Here is a 12,206-nt window from a genome sequence, read left to right as displayed (position 1 = left end):
TTTGAGAGAAATGAGGTATGGAAGCTTGTTCCTAGACCTAGTGACCATTTGATAATTAGTACTAAATGAGTCTTCAGAAACAAGCAAGATGTACTTGGTATCGTGATTAGAAACAAGGTTAGATTAGTGGCCAAAGGTTTCAACCAAGAAGAAGGTAACGATTATGAAGAAATCTTTGCTCCTGTGGCTAGACTTGAACCCATAAGGATTCTCCTTGCTTATGCTAGTTGTAATAATTTTAAGTTATTTCAAATGGATGTTAAAAGTAATTTTCTTAATCGCTTTATTTCTGAAGAAGTTTATGTTAAACAACCTCCTAGATTTGAGTATGCTAACTTTTCAAATCATGTATTTAAGTTGACTAAGGCTCTCTATGGATTAAAACAAGCCCCTAGGGCTTGGTATGAGAGGCTTATTCTTTTCTTATTTAAAATAATTTTATAAAAGGCAAGGTCGATACTATATTGTTTATCAAAAATTTTGAAAATAATTTTCTCATTGTTCAAATTTATGTTGATGGTATTATTTTTAGATCTTCAAATGAGTTTAGTGATGAAATTTTTATTAGTCAAACAAAATATGCTTTAGATATATTAAAATGATTTAATATGGATAATGCTAAGGCTATTAATACACCAATGAGTACTTCTACAAAACTAGATATGAATACTAATGGAGAATATTTTGATCAAAATGCTTATAGGGGTATGATAGGTAGTTTATTATACCTCACAACAGCTAGACCTGATATCATGTTTAGTATTAGACTATATGCTAGATTTCAATCTAATCCTAAGCAATCTCACTTAAAAGTCATTAAAAAAATATTTAGATATCTAAAAGGAACTCATAATCTAGGACTATGGTATCCAAATTCCAAAAACTTTGAGTTACTTGTTTATGCCGATTTTAATTTTGTTGGTTCTCAAATAGATAGAAAAAGCACATCCGGAACATATTAATTATTATGTCACACACTTATCTCTTGGTCCTTTAAGAAACAAAGCTCGATTGTATTATCTACAACCGAAGCTGAGTATATAGCAGTAGGTGCATGTTGTACACACGTTATCTGGATAAAAAATACTTTAGAATATTATGGAATTTACTTGAAAAATATACATATAAAATGTGATAATAGTAGTGCAATATGTTTAACAAAAAATCTCATTCAATACTCTAGAACCAAACATATTGAAATTATGCATCATTTTATTAGAGATCATATTAATAATCATAACATATCTTTAGAATTTATTAATACAAAGCATTAATTAGTAGATATTTTTATAAAACCATTGAATGAGGAATAATTTGATTTTATTAGAAGAGAATTAGGCATTTTAAACCTTCCAAATGCATGAATTCCTTTATAAGTTTTTCGGATTTCTTGATTTTTCATAACTTAAATTTTCCTTTTAAATCGAGATCATCTCATATGAATCCTTTCTCTTTCTATTTGCAAAAGAACAGCCTTGATTTTTTATCCTTCATTTGATGATCCTTTCCTTTGAATTCTTTCTCACTCTACTTACGAAAGAAGAATTTTTATCCATGGACTTTTAGTATGTAATAATCATTTACAAGAATAGGGATTTGATATTTTTTGGTATGGATATCTTGATCATTTATGATGAATCCTCTCTCTTTGCTATAGTAGTAGCTTGATTCAATGAAACTTAACTTTCACGAATTTTGTTCTTGATTTTTCATGGAGAATGAATTCCTCACTTATTCTTCTTCCTCTTCTTCTTATTTTTATGACAAAGGAAGAAAGAAATTTGCATATCTCAAGAAGAACTAAAAAACTCTTGCACATTAAAAGCAAAAATGTTAGCTTGCCCATTTCAAAGAGCAAAAGCAGTTATCATGTAGAGTTTTTGCTTAACTTCTCATTTTTGCTAGCTTAGATAAATTGGTGTAAAATTTACTTGAATAGTTTAAAACACTTGCATTGTTGAATCATTCTCCATTTTGTTGCTGACAAAAGGGGAGAAATGATGAATGTTTGGTATCATAAATGCTTTAGTATCATGCATAGGAGAAATGATGAATTTTTGGTATCATTAATATTTTATTATCATACATGGGAAAAATAACGAATGTTTGGTATCATAATCAAAATATTGATTTAATGCATGAAGTGATAAATGCTTAAAAATTTTAATGTCTTTATATCATGAATGTTATGCCCAAAATGATATATCATGAATGCTTTAGTATCATGTATGATATGCCCATAGTGATGTTGATTTATTTTTGGTATCATACATGAAGTAAGGATGAAAGATTTATTTTTGGTATCATGCATGAAGTAAGGATGAAATGTAAGGTTTTGAAATTATATATGTTTTAATAATGATGCACAAACATATAAAATTTTGATTTGATATACTATATTCGATCCTCGTGATCGAAATTGTTTCACTTGAATTCATAGGTCATGATTCCTTTTGAATTCAACTTTGCTTATCTCAATATATAGATAGGGGGAGTTAAGGTTAACTCCATCATCAATTGGTTGTCATCATAAAAAAGGAGAAGATTGTTGAATCTAATCCATATGTTGATATAAGTGTTGCAGGTTTAACTATGATAATGAATAAGGCATATAAAGCAAATGTTGGGTCGGAGTAAAAAATTAGACGATACGTCGAAGATTCGGGCGATGTGGGAGCTCGCCGAGAGTTCGTCGGGAGCTTGCCGAGAGTTTGTCGGGAGTTCGCCGAGAGTTCATCGGGAGTTCGCTAAGAGTTCGTCGGGAGTTTGTCAAAAGCATACCGAGAGTTCACTGGAAGTTCGTCAAGACTTCACCGAAAGAACAATTGACATACCGAACAAAGATTGTTTAGTTAATATCTTAATTATCATAGTTAGAACGTAGATTGAGTTATGATTGGGAAGTAATCCTACTAACTCAGTTATGGGCCAATTGGGCCCGATTTAGTGCTAAGTTAGGCCGAATGAAAGACCCACTTGGCCACTTAGAGCTATGCTAGGTGGTGGCACTACCTAGGGTGGACGGTGGAACCACTTGAGGCTCAATCTCTTAGGTGGTTTGGGCTGTGGTACCACTAGAGCCTAGTCTCCGAGGCTCTGTCAAGTGATAGTACCATTAGATTGGGCGATAGTACCACCCAATATCATAGTATCAAGTAGTGGTACCACCCAATATTAGCGGTGGTATTTGTTAGGATCGGAGCAGCACTAAGAGGGGGGGGTGAATTAGTGTAGCGGATTAAAACTTTCGGTTTTAGAAAATCTTTCGTGCGATAAGAACGGAACTTGAAAAGCTTAATCTTGAAAATGTATTCTTAAATATGCGCTGCAAGGGTAATAAGGAACTAAAGCATGTAAGAAGGTTTGCAATAATGTAAATAGCAATAATGAAATGCAAACCAAGGATCACGCCGATTTTAGAGTGGTTCGGTCAAATGACCTACTCCACTTGCAAGGCCCCTCTTCGATGAGGCTTCCATCTTCCACTAGCAAATCTCTTGAAATGGAAGGGTAAATACCCCTCTTACAACCTCTTACAAGTGGTTCACCCTTTTACAAAGATTTCAATGAAAAGAAGGGAGGTGAACACTCAAGCTATTGAAAACAAGACTTTTCCTAAGGCTTTTCTCAACTTCTAGCTTCTCAAAAGGTTGTATTCTCTGCTGAGAATTGGGGGGTATTTATAGACCCCAAGAGGATTCAAATTTGATCTCCAAAATTTGAATTCCCTTGAGTTCCCGAGGCTGGCGGTGCCACCGCCTGTCGACCGTTGCACTGGCGGTGCCACCGCCCGACTTCTCGGGTGCTAGGCGGTGCCACCGCCCAGTCAAGCGGTGCCACCGCCTAGCTCTTGGGTGCTGGGCGGTGCCACCGCCAGACCCTTACAGCTTACTAGTTTGGGCTCCAAACTTGGCCCAAACCAGTCCAAACTCGGGCCCAATTGGCCCCTACTTGGGTTATAGGATTAACACCTAATCCTAACCCTAAGTAACATGCTAACTACGAATTTAAAGATATTTTCTAAGCTATTACAAAGTCTGCAAGTCAAGACTTCTTTCGACGAGCTTCCGGCGAACTTCCGGCGGTCTTCCGACAAACTCTCGGAAACCAAGGATCACGCCGACTTTAGAGTGGTTCGGTCAAATGACCTACTCCACTTGCGAGGCCCCTCTTCGATGAGGCTTCCACCTTCCACTAGCAAATCTCTTGAAATGGAAGGGTAAATACCCCTCTTACAACCTCTTACAAGTGGTTCACCCTTTTACAAAGATTTCAATGAAAAGAAGGGAGGTAAACACTCAAGCTATTGAAAACAAGACTTTTCCTAAAGCTTTTCTCAACTTCTAGCTTCTCAAAAGGTTGTAAGAGGGGTGTAAGAAGGAGGTTGATCTTCGCCTAGTAAAGGAAGATCATTAGTGGATGCCGGTGGCCTCGACGGAAGAGGAATCGGAATAGTGGATGTAGGTCACGATTGACCGAACCACTATAAACTACCGTCTTCTCTGGTTTGCATTTACTTATTGTCATTTATATTACTGCAAACCATTTGCACTTTGATGCTCTACTTCTTTGTCTCCTTCTTACGTATCCCTTCAAGTTAAAATGCAATCGAAACGGTTTCAAACGAAACGTTGCATTTATCGTACGAAGTTTCCGAAAGTGTTTAAATCGTCGAAAGTTTATCATACTTTACCATTGCACTAATTCACCCCCCCCTCTTAGTGCCGCTCCGATCCTAACAATTGGTATCAGAGCCATGTTTTTCTACCTTGGTTTAACACCCAAATAGAAATGACTCTTTACGGCTTTCAAGAGGGTCGCTCTCTCATTTGTCCTCCCTTTTTCAATGGGACAGACTACACTTATTGGAAAACTCGAATGAGAGTTTTCTTACTTTCTTTGGATTTGAATTTATGGCACATAGTCGAAAATAGATTTGAAATCTCTTCTCTTCTAATGAACCAATGGAATAATTTGGAGAAGAAGATGTTTTCTTTAAACGCAAAGGCTATGAATGCCTTATTTTGCGCTTTGGACAAAAATGAGTTCAATCGGGTTTCTTTATGCGAAACGGGTTTCGACATATGGCACACTCTTGAAATCACACACGAAGGCACTTCTAGAGTTAAAGATTCGAAAATCAACATTTTATTGCATGATTTCGAGCTTTTTCAAATGAAGCCGAGCGAAACCATTGTTGACATGTACACCCGTTTCACGGATGTCATCAATGGTTTACAAGCTCTTGGCAAATGTTTCTCGAATTTTGAACTTGTTAGTAAAGTTTTACGATCACTTTCTAAAGCTTGGGAATCAAAAGTTACGGCAATACAAGAAACAAAAGATTTAAATATTTTTCCACTTGAAGAACTTATCGGCTCATTAATGACAATAGAAATGGTGCGCAATGCATATGTTGAATACAATGAACACTTGAACCACCTTCCAAAGAACAAGAAGGATTTGGAACCTCGGACAAATGAATACCACTTGAGCGATGACTCAAGTGATGAGGACAATGATGAACTTGAACTTCGAACACCAACTCTTAATAAGTTCGTTAAACAAAAATCTAAAATAAACAATGAACTTGAATGGAGGAAGAGGCCAAAGAAAAGGAAGACACCCAAGGATGATTCAAGAACTTCCAAAGGTGCAATGACGAATTGGGCTTTGACGGGCTTCGACTACAAGGTAAGTAACTCAACTCTCTTGAATTATTTTGAAATTACTTGAAGTTTTTCATGAGTTCTTAATTTAGATAGTAGGAATAGGAAATAAAAAAATTTATTTTTCAAAAATTATATCATGTTTTTCTTTTTTAGCATCTTTGAAAAAATTAAAAATTTGATCAATAAAAAGTATATTGCTAAGGTTTCATGCATGTTATGTTTTGAAATGTTGAATGATGTATGCAATGTGATAATGCTTAGGATTAATCCATGCATGTGTATTTTGATGATTTTATGTCATGCATGAGTTTTTGAAGTAAATGTTGATTTGATACTCTCATTTTGGATTAATATGTTTTTGGTTTAATCATTTTTATGACGAATTAAGATGACATTCTCATGACATATTAAGATGACATAGTGCATGTACATCTATGTATGAATTTCTTGATAGTCTTTTGATGATAGATGTGATATCATGATGTTTTATTTTTGATGTGTTTGGTCTTGACGGCTTTATGACGGAACTTATGTTTTGACTTTAAATGATGATACAATATTTTCACAAAAAGACTTGAACACTCTCACATGAAATCAATTGTATGAAATGGAAATGAATTTTCTATTCTATTGAGATTAATGAATTTATTTTACCAATCTTATGAATCTAATGAAAATAAACATGATGAATATTTTATAAATGAGTTGTCTTATAAGATTTTGCCTTTACATCTTGAACTTTAATGCTTATATTGATTTGGCATACAAAGACTAAGGCATGCTCATAAGAAGCAAATCACATGAATAGAAATTTATAAAAATGAAATGTAATCCTCTATCTTATTGATTTCTACCTAAGAGACTAATAAAACTATCTATGCCATTTTGAATCTCTTGAAAGAAATGTTGAGATTTTGATGATTTGGATGATTTGAATTTGAATGAGTTTTATTCAAAATCATGATCTTGATTCCGTGATATTTACAAATTAAGATTTATTATGAATCAAGATTTTTTCATTAATCGATCTCCTAAGATTTTCTTTTGATTATTTATGAGTAGGTTTTTCAAAAAGAAATCATTCCTTTTGGTATTCATATGTTCTAATCTTTCATGATATGATTTTTATACAATTCCTTATATTCATGAAATGTTTATCGCATCACCCAATTACTTTCTTCTTGATATTCCTTATGTGGTGATTAAATTATGCATGAAATACTCTTGATATTATTTTGATGTATACAAATGAAAAGTTATAATCATGAATGATCGGATGAAATTTGACAAGTTAATATCTTCATGATTTGAAATATTTATAATTTGAAATTATGCATGCAATTGCTTTGTATTGTGATGATATATGCATCATGAATACTTTATTATCATACATGAAAATAGTGATAAACATTTTGAAAATAAATGTTGTATCATGTTAGATGATTTTACATTTTGTGCATGATGAGTTATAGTGATGATTGAAACAATGATTGAAATGCTTTAAATGATGAATGTTTGGTATCATGATCAACATGTTGATAAATGCTTGAAAATTTTAATGTTTGAGTATCATGTATGATATGCTTATTAATAATGATTGATTTATTTTTCGGTATCGTGCATGAAAGATAAGGTTATTGAAATTGTGTATGTTTTAATTTAAATATATAATGATACACAAATAAGAATGATACTTACCTTTGTCATAATATGAAAATTGATATAAGGGTTTTCCCTTCTTTTTGACAATGACAAAGGGAGAGTAAGAATTTCTAGCGTGGACATTATGAAAAGAGGCAAACTAACTAGCTTGCACAATTCAAGATGAAAGCAAAAATTGCACTTCTCAAAAGAGAAGATGCAAATGTAACATTTGCCAAATTGTTTGCTTGCCTCGTGTAAAACATTATCTCTTACTAGTTTAATATTTTTGCTAGCTTGTATGTTGCAAAACTTGATCACTTTTTCAAACATTTTGCTAGCTTGCATGATGTAGAACTTGCTATCTTGAACATTACCAAAAGTGCTATCTTGTATGCTATAAAACTTGCATATCTAAAACTTGATAGCTTGAATGTCCTTAGCATGATGCAATACTTGCTAAATTTTCTAGCTTCAAAACTGCATGATGATAAAACTTGATATTATGTTTTTCATGCAATGAGTTGAACTTATAAACACAAAGAATAGTTATACTTCTCCTTTTTGTTGATGACAAAGGGGGAGAAGTATGTTGATGACATGATATGCATAAGTTTATGCATATGTTCATGATGATGTGTTGTAAGTATTCATGATGAATATTGCAATGACTTGAATTTAGTTTGAATTCAAGGTTCTATCAATATGGCATATTGATAGGGGGAGTTTGTTTAAACTTCGGGAGTTAAGGTTAACTCCGTCATCAAGTGGTTGTCATCATCAAAAAGGGGGAGATTGTTGAATCTCGTATTTTGATGATGAAACCACTTGATATGTGTTTATAATTTAAACTGCATTTTGAGTGATGCAGGTCTACTCGATCAGGATTAGACAGTTAACGCAGGAGGAATTGACGTTGCGCCGGAGGAGATTACGTCAGGATATTGGACGGCAGAAGGCTTCGGACATCGGGCATCGGGCCAAGGAGAGCGGCATTGCGCCAAGGATATCGGGGTTGCGGAGGTCAACCGTCGATTGGGCAACAAGCCACAAGAGAGAACGATGCGCTGAAGAATCGGACGAAGCGCTAACCAATGACGTGCCGGGCAACGGAATGTCGGTTCGCGTTGTAATAATTGTCTAGATCGGAGTAGAGTTTTGGCTTGTGTGTGCAGGACTAACTACGATAACGATGAAGACATAAAGCGAAACAAAGTGCCGGAGTCAAGCACGAAGGATTCATTGGGAGTTCGAGAGTTCGACGGAAGTCCGAAGGTTCTTCGGGAATGCTGCCGGAACTAGCCGAGAATGAGTAGGGAGCTTGCCGAAGGGTTTTTCGGAAGCTCGCCAAAAGGTTCGTCGGAAGTTCACGGAGCTCACCGAGAAAGATCGGAGCTTGCCAAAGAAGCTCATTGGAACTCGCCGAGACCAATTCTCAACAGAGAATACAACCTTTTGAGAAGCTAGAAGTTGAGAAAAGCTTTAGGAAAAGTATTGTTTTCAATAGCTTGAGTGTTCACCTCCTTTCTATTCATTGAAATCTTTGTAAAAGGGTGAACCACTTGTAAGAGGTTGTAAGAGGGGTGTAAGAAGGAGGTTGATCTTCGCCTAGTAAAGGAAGATCATTAGTGGATGCCGGTGGCCTCGACGGAAGAGGAATCGGAAGAGTGGATGTAGGTCACGATTGACCGAACCACTATAAACTACCGTCTTCTCTGGTTTGCATTTACTTATTGTCATTTATATTACTGCAAACCATTTGCACTTTGATGCTCTACTTCTTTGTCTCCTTCTTACGTATCCCTTTAAGTTAAAACGCAATCGAAACGGTTTCAAACGAAACGTTGCATTTATCGTACGAAGTTTCCGAAAGTGTTTAAATCGTCGAAAGTTTATCATACTTTACCGTTGCACTAATTCACCCCCCCCTCTTAGTGCCGCTCCGATCCTAATAGTATTGCTAGTATTCTAAAAATTTTGGATGAGACATTTTTTAGCTCCAATTTAAAAACCTTTGGATCCTATAAATACCCTACTCCTTTCTTTTCTGTATGAAATGGTAACAAAAAGAGCAAAAAAGTGTGAAAAATCTTTAAGTGTTAGGGTGTAAAAGTGTTGTAAAAGTGCTAAGAGTCCTCATATTTCTTCCATTTTGTAATCATTAGAGAAGAGGTGTGAGGCTTGTAAGGGTTGTCTCTAAACCCATGAAAAGAAAAAGCTTTGTAAGAAGATAGTTGATCTTTGCATATTGAAGGAAGACTATTAGTGGATGCCGGTGACCTCGACAGAGGAGGAATCAGAAGTGGATGTAGGTCACAATGACCGAACTACTATAAATCCGGTGTGTTCTTTCCTTCCTGCCTTCTTTCATTACTTAGCTGGACTCTACACTTTATATTTACTTTAAGTTATTACTTTCATTACTTTCGGATATGGGTTTTGTAGAAATGAGTTTATCGAATGAAAATTTTTAAATTAACGTAATTTTTATCGCTGCACTAATTCACCCTCCCTCTTAGTGCCGCATTGATCCTAACATAAGCCAAAAAGCCGGCTGAGGTTAAATTATGATTGGTTCAAATCAATTAAGGATAAATTATGCTTGGTTTACCCGGTTCAAATGTGACTCGTTATGGGCCATTTGGAGCTGGTTCAGTGTTTGTTGAGCTCAACGTAGCCTTTCCATTAGTAATTAAGCCTAGTTGAAAGATGGTTCATCTTAATTAAGGCTAGTTAAGTGTTAATTGAACCCACGTAGAGTTAGTTCACTGAGAACTCGACTGGTTCTATAAATTGCGCTCAATTCATGCATAGTTCAATTGAAATTACATCCCTTTTAGGCCCAATAATCCACCTATAGGCTAGGTTAAGCCGAAGCTAGGGACCCTTAGTTGTTCATAATGTCCTATGAACTACTGTTTAGAAATTTTCTGTTAAACTAATTCAGATACCAGATTTATAATAAATAAATAAATAAATATTTTTTTGCATACCCAACAATGCAATTATGATGCTTTCCATATGTATGTACATATTGGATACATGATTTAATGAGCGATGTTTATACATATATATTAATTACATCTTTGTTAATGCATTTATGCTCTATCTATTGTATATAGCATACATACTTGATATATGATTTATAAATAGATGAACAATCTATTTTGGTTGGTATTGATGTGAGATCTTAATATGGTCATAACCCACACAATAAAAGCTTCGGGCCTAAAAAATAAAAAAATTAGGGTATGACACTACATCACTGTAGAAACTATCTCTTGAATATGCCTATAAGGATAGTGTGACACTTATGCTTCATTAATGGGACTATGTATGAGTCATTCCATCATGTTAATAAGAATTACTTATGATAACTACCATCATGAATGATTTCTCAGCACTTCTTGATGCTACATATCATTATTATACCTCTTGGCTTTTGAACATCCATCCAAAGAGGGCGAGTAGTGCTAATATAGTCCTATGAATTTTCTTCGAAGAACCTTTAAAACAAAGGTCCTATTGATTTTTTTTTCTTTTTTTTTTTTTAAGAACCTCCTTTGACACTCATATCATGGAAGAACCCCTCTAATGTTAAAAGCTTCACGAGCAATTCTAGAAAGAGAAAGAAGCCTTTACAGAGAGATTTTAGATAAGATTTTTTCATTTTTACGGTACAAGAAAATATACCTAGTTAGGGAACTAGGGCATATTGATGGATCATTAGGGAAGATTCTTGAACTATACCTAGTTACAAAATAATTTCTAAATTTTGATATATTATATTTTTTTGGTTTGAGGGCACTATGGTATTAGAGCAGTTTTAGAGTTGGAAGTAGCGTAGGTAGTATCTTTTGGTGATATTTACTAGTTGCAAAGTATGCTTTAGGTTGAAAATCAAATAATGAAACAATCGATCGAGTTGGTACTGCCTCAGTTTTGTCAACAAATCACAATGCTTCTTGACTTAACTCCATCAAGCCAAGGAGCACACTTATGAGTTGTCAGGTGCAACATAGATCATACCCATATTACCTATGCCATGTCGATTTAGGTAGGCATAGAGTTGGATGACGTAGAGGATAATATTATAAAGTTTTAATATTTCATTAACATAAATTATTTTCTTGTATCAGTTGTTTCCCATCGCACACTATGGGTAGTTGTTTGCACATATACATTTTATAGGGAAGGGTAAGTTACTATTTGTTGAGTTATATTTATTGAGTTAGAACTATTTGACCAAAGTACTAGCCAATCTTGGCACTCGATGTGTAACTATGATATGTTATCAAGATGGATCTTAAAGAAATTCACTTAGGCCAATCATGACTAACTTAGAAGCATCTTTTGATTAGAAAGCCTTCAAAGAGATGGATAGCCTATGCTACTTTGCCTTCCCGAGATAATCTTATCCTTTTGCGTAGGCAAATTGCTTTTTATTATCTCAATTTATGCCCCACATTTTGAGGAATGTAATTTATTGTAGGGTTGTATCAACTATTTGGTAGTAGGAAATAAAATGGTTGTCTGACCTTGTATATCAAAACTATAATTACATGTTTGAAAACTTTATCTTCAAAGTATTCAATCTCTTTGGACGTTTTTTTTTTTGTTTTCTTCAACTTCCCATGACCACCTTTTTTTTACTATCCTTCATTAATTTTCAAGTTATCCTTTGAAGAGTTTTATGAATGATCATAGATTAATGGTACTTGCGAAGCACTCTCATTTACTAGAAGAATTCATGGTCCCTCTAGTTCAAGAGGTTTATATATTGATGTACTTTTTTCTCGAGATAGTTTAGTATATTTGATCTTGATCCCTCCATCCTGTGGGAATTACGTTTTCTCGAGAGAGTTTAGTATATTTGATCTTGATCCCGCTATC

Source organism: Musa acuminata, chromosome BXJ3-9 (assembly GCF_036884655.1).
Source record: "Musa acuminata AAA Group cultivar baxijiao chromosome BXJ3-9, Cavendish_Baxijiao_AAA, whole genome shotgun sequence".
NCBI classification, from domain to species: Eukaryota; Viridiplantae; Streptophyta; class Magnoliopsida; order Zingiberales; family Musaceae; genus Musa; species Musa acuminata.
Note: the sequence above shows the minus strand (reverse complement) of the source record.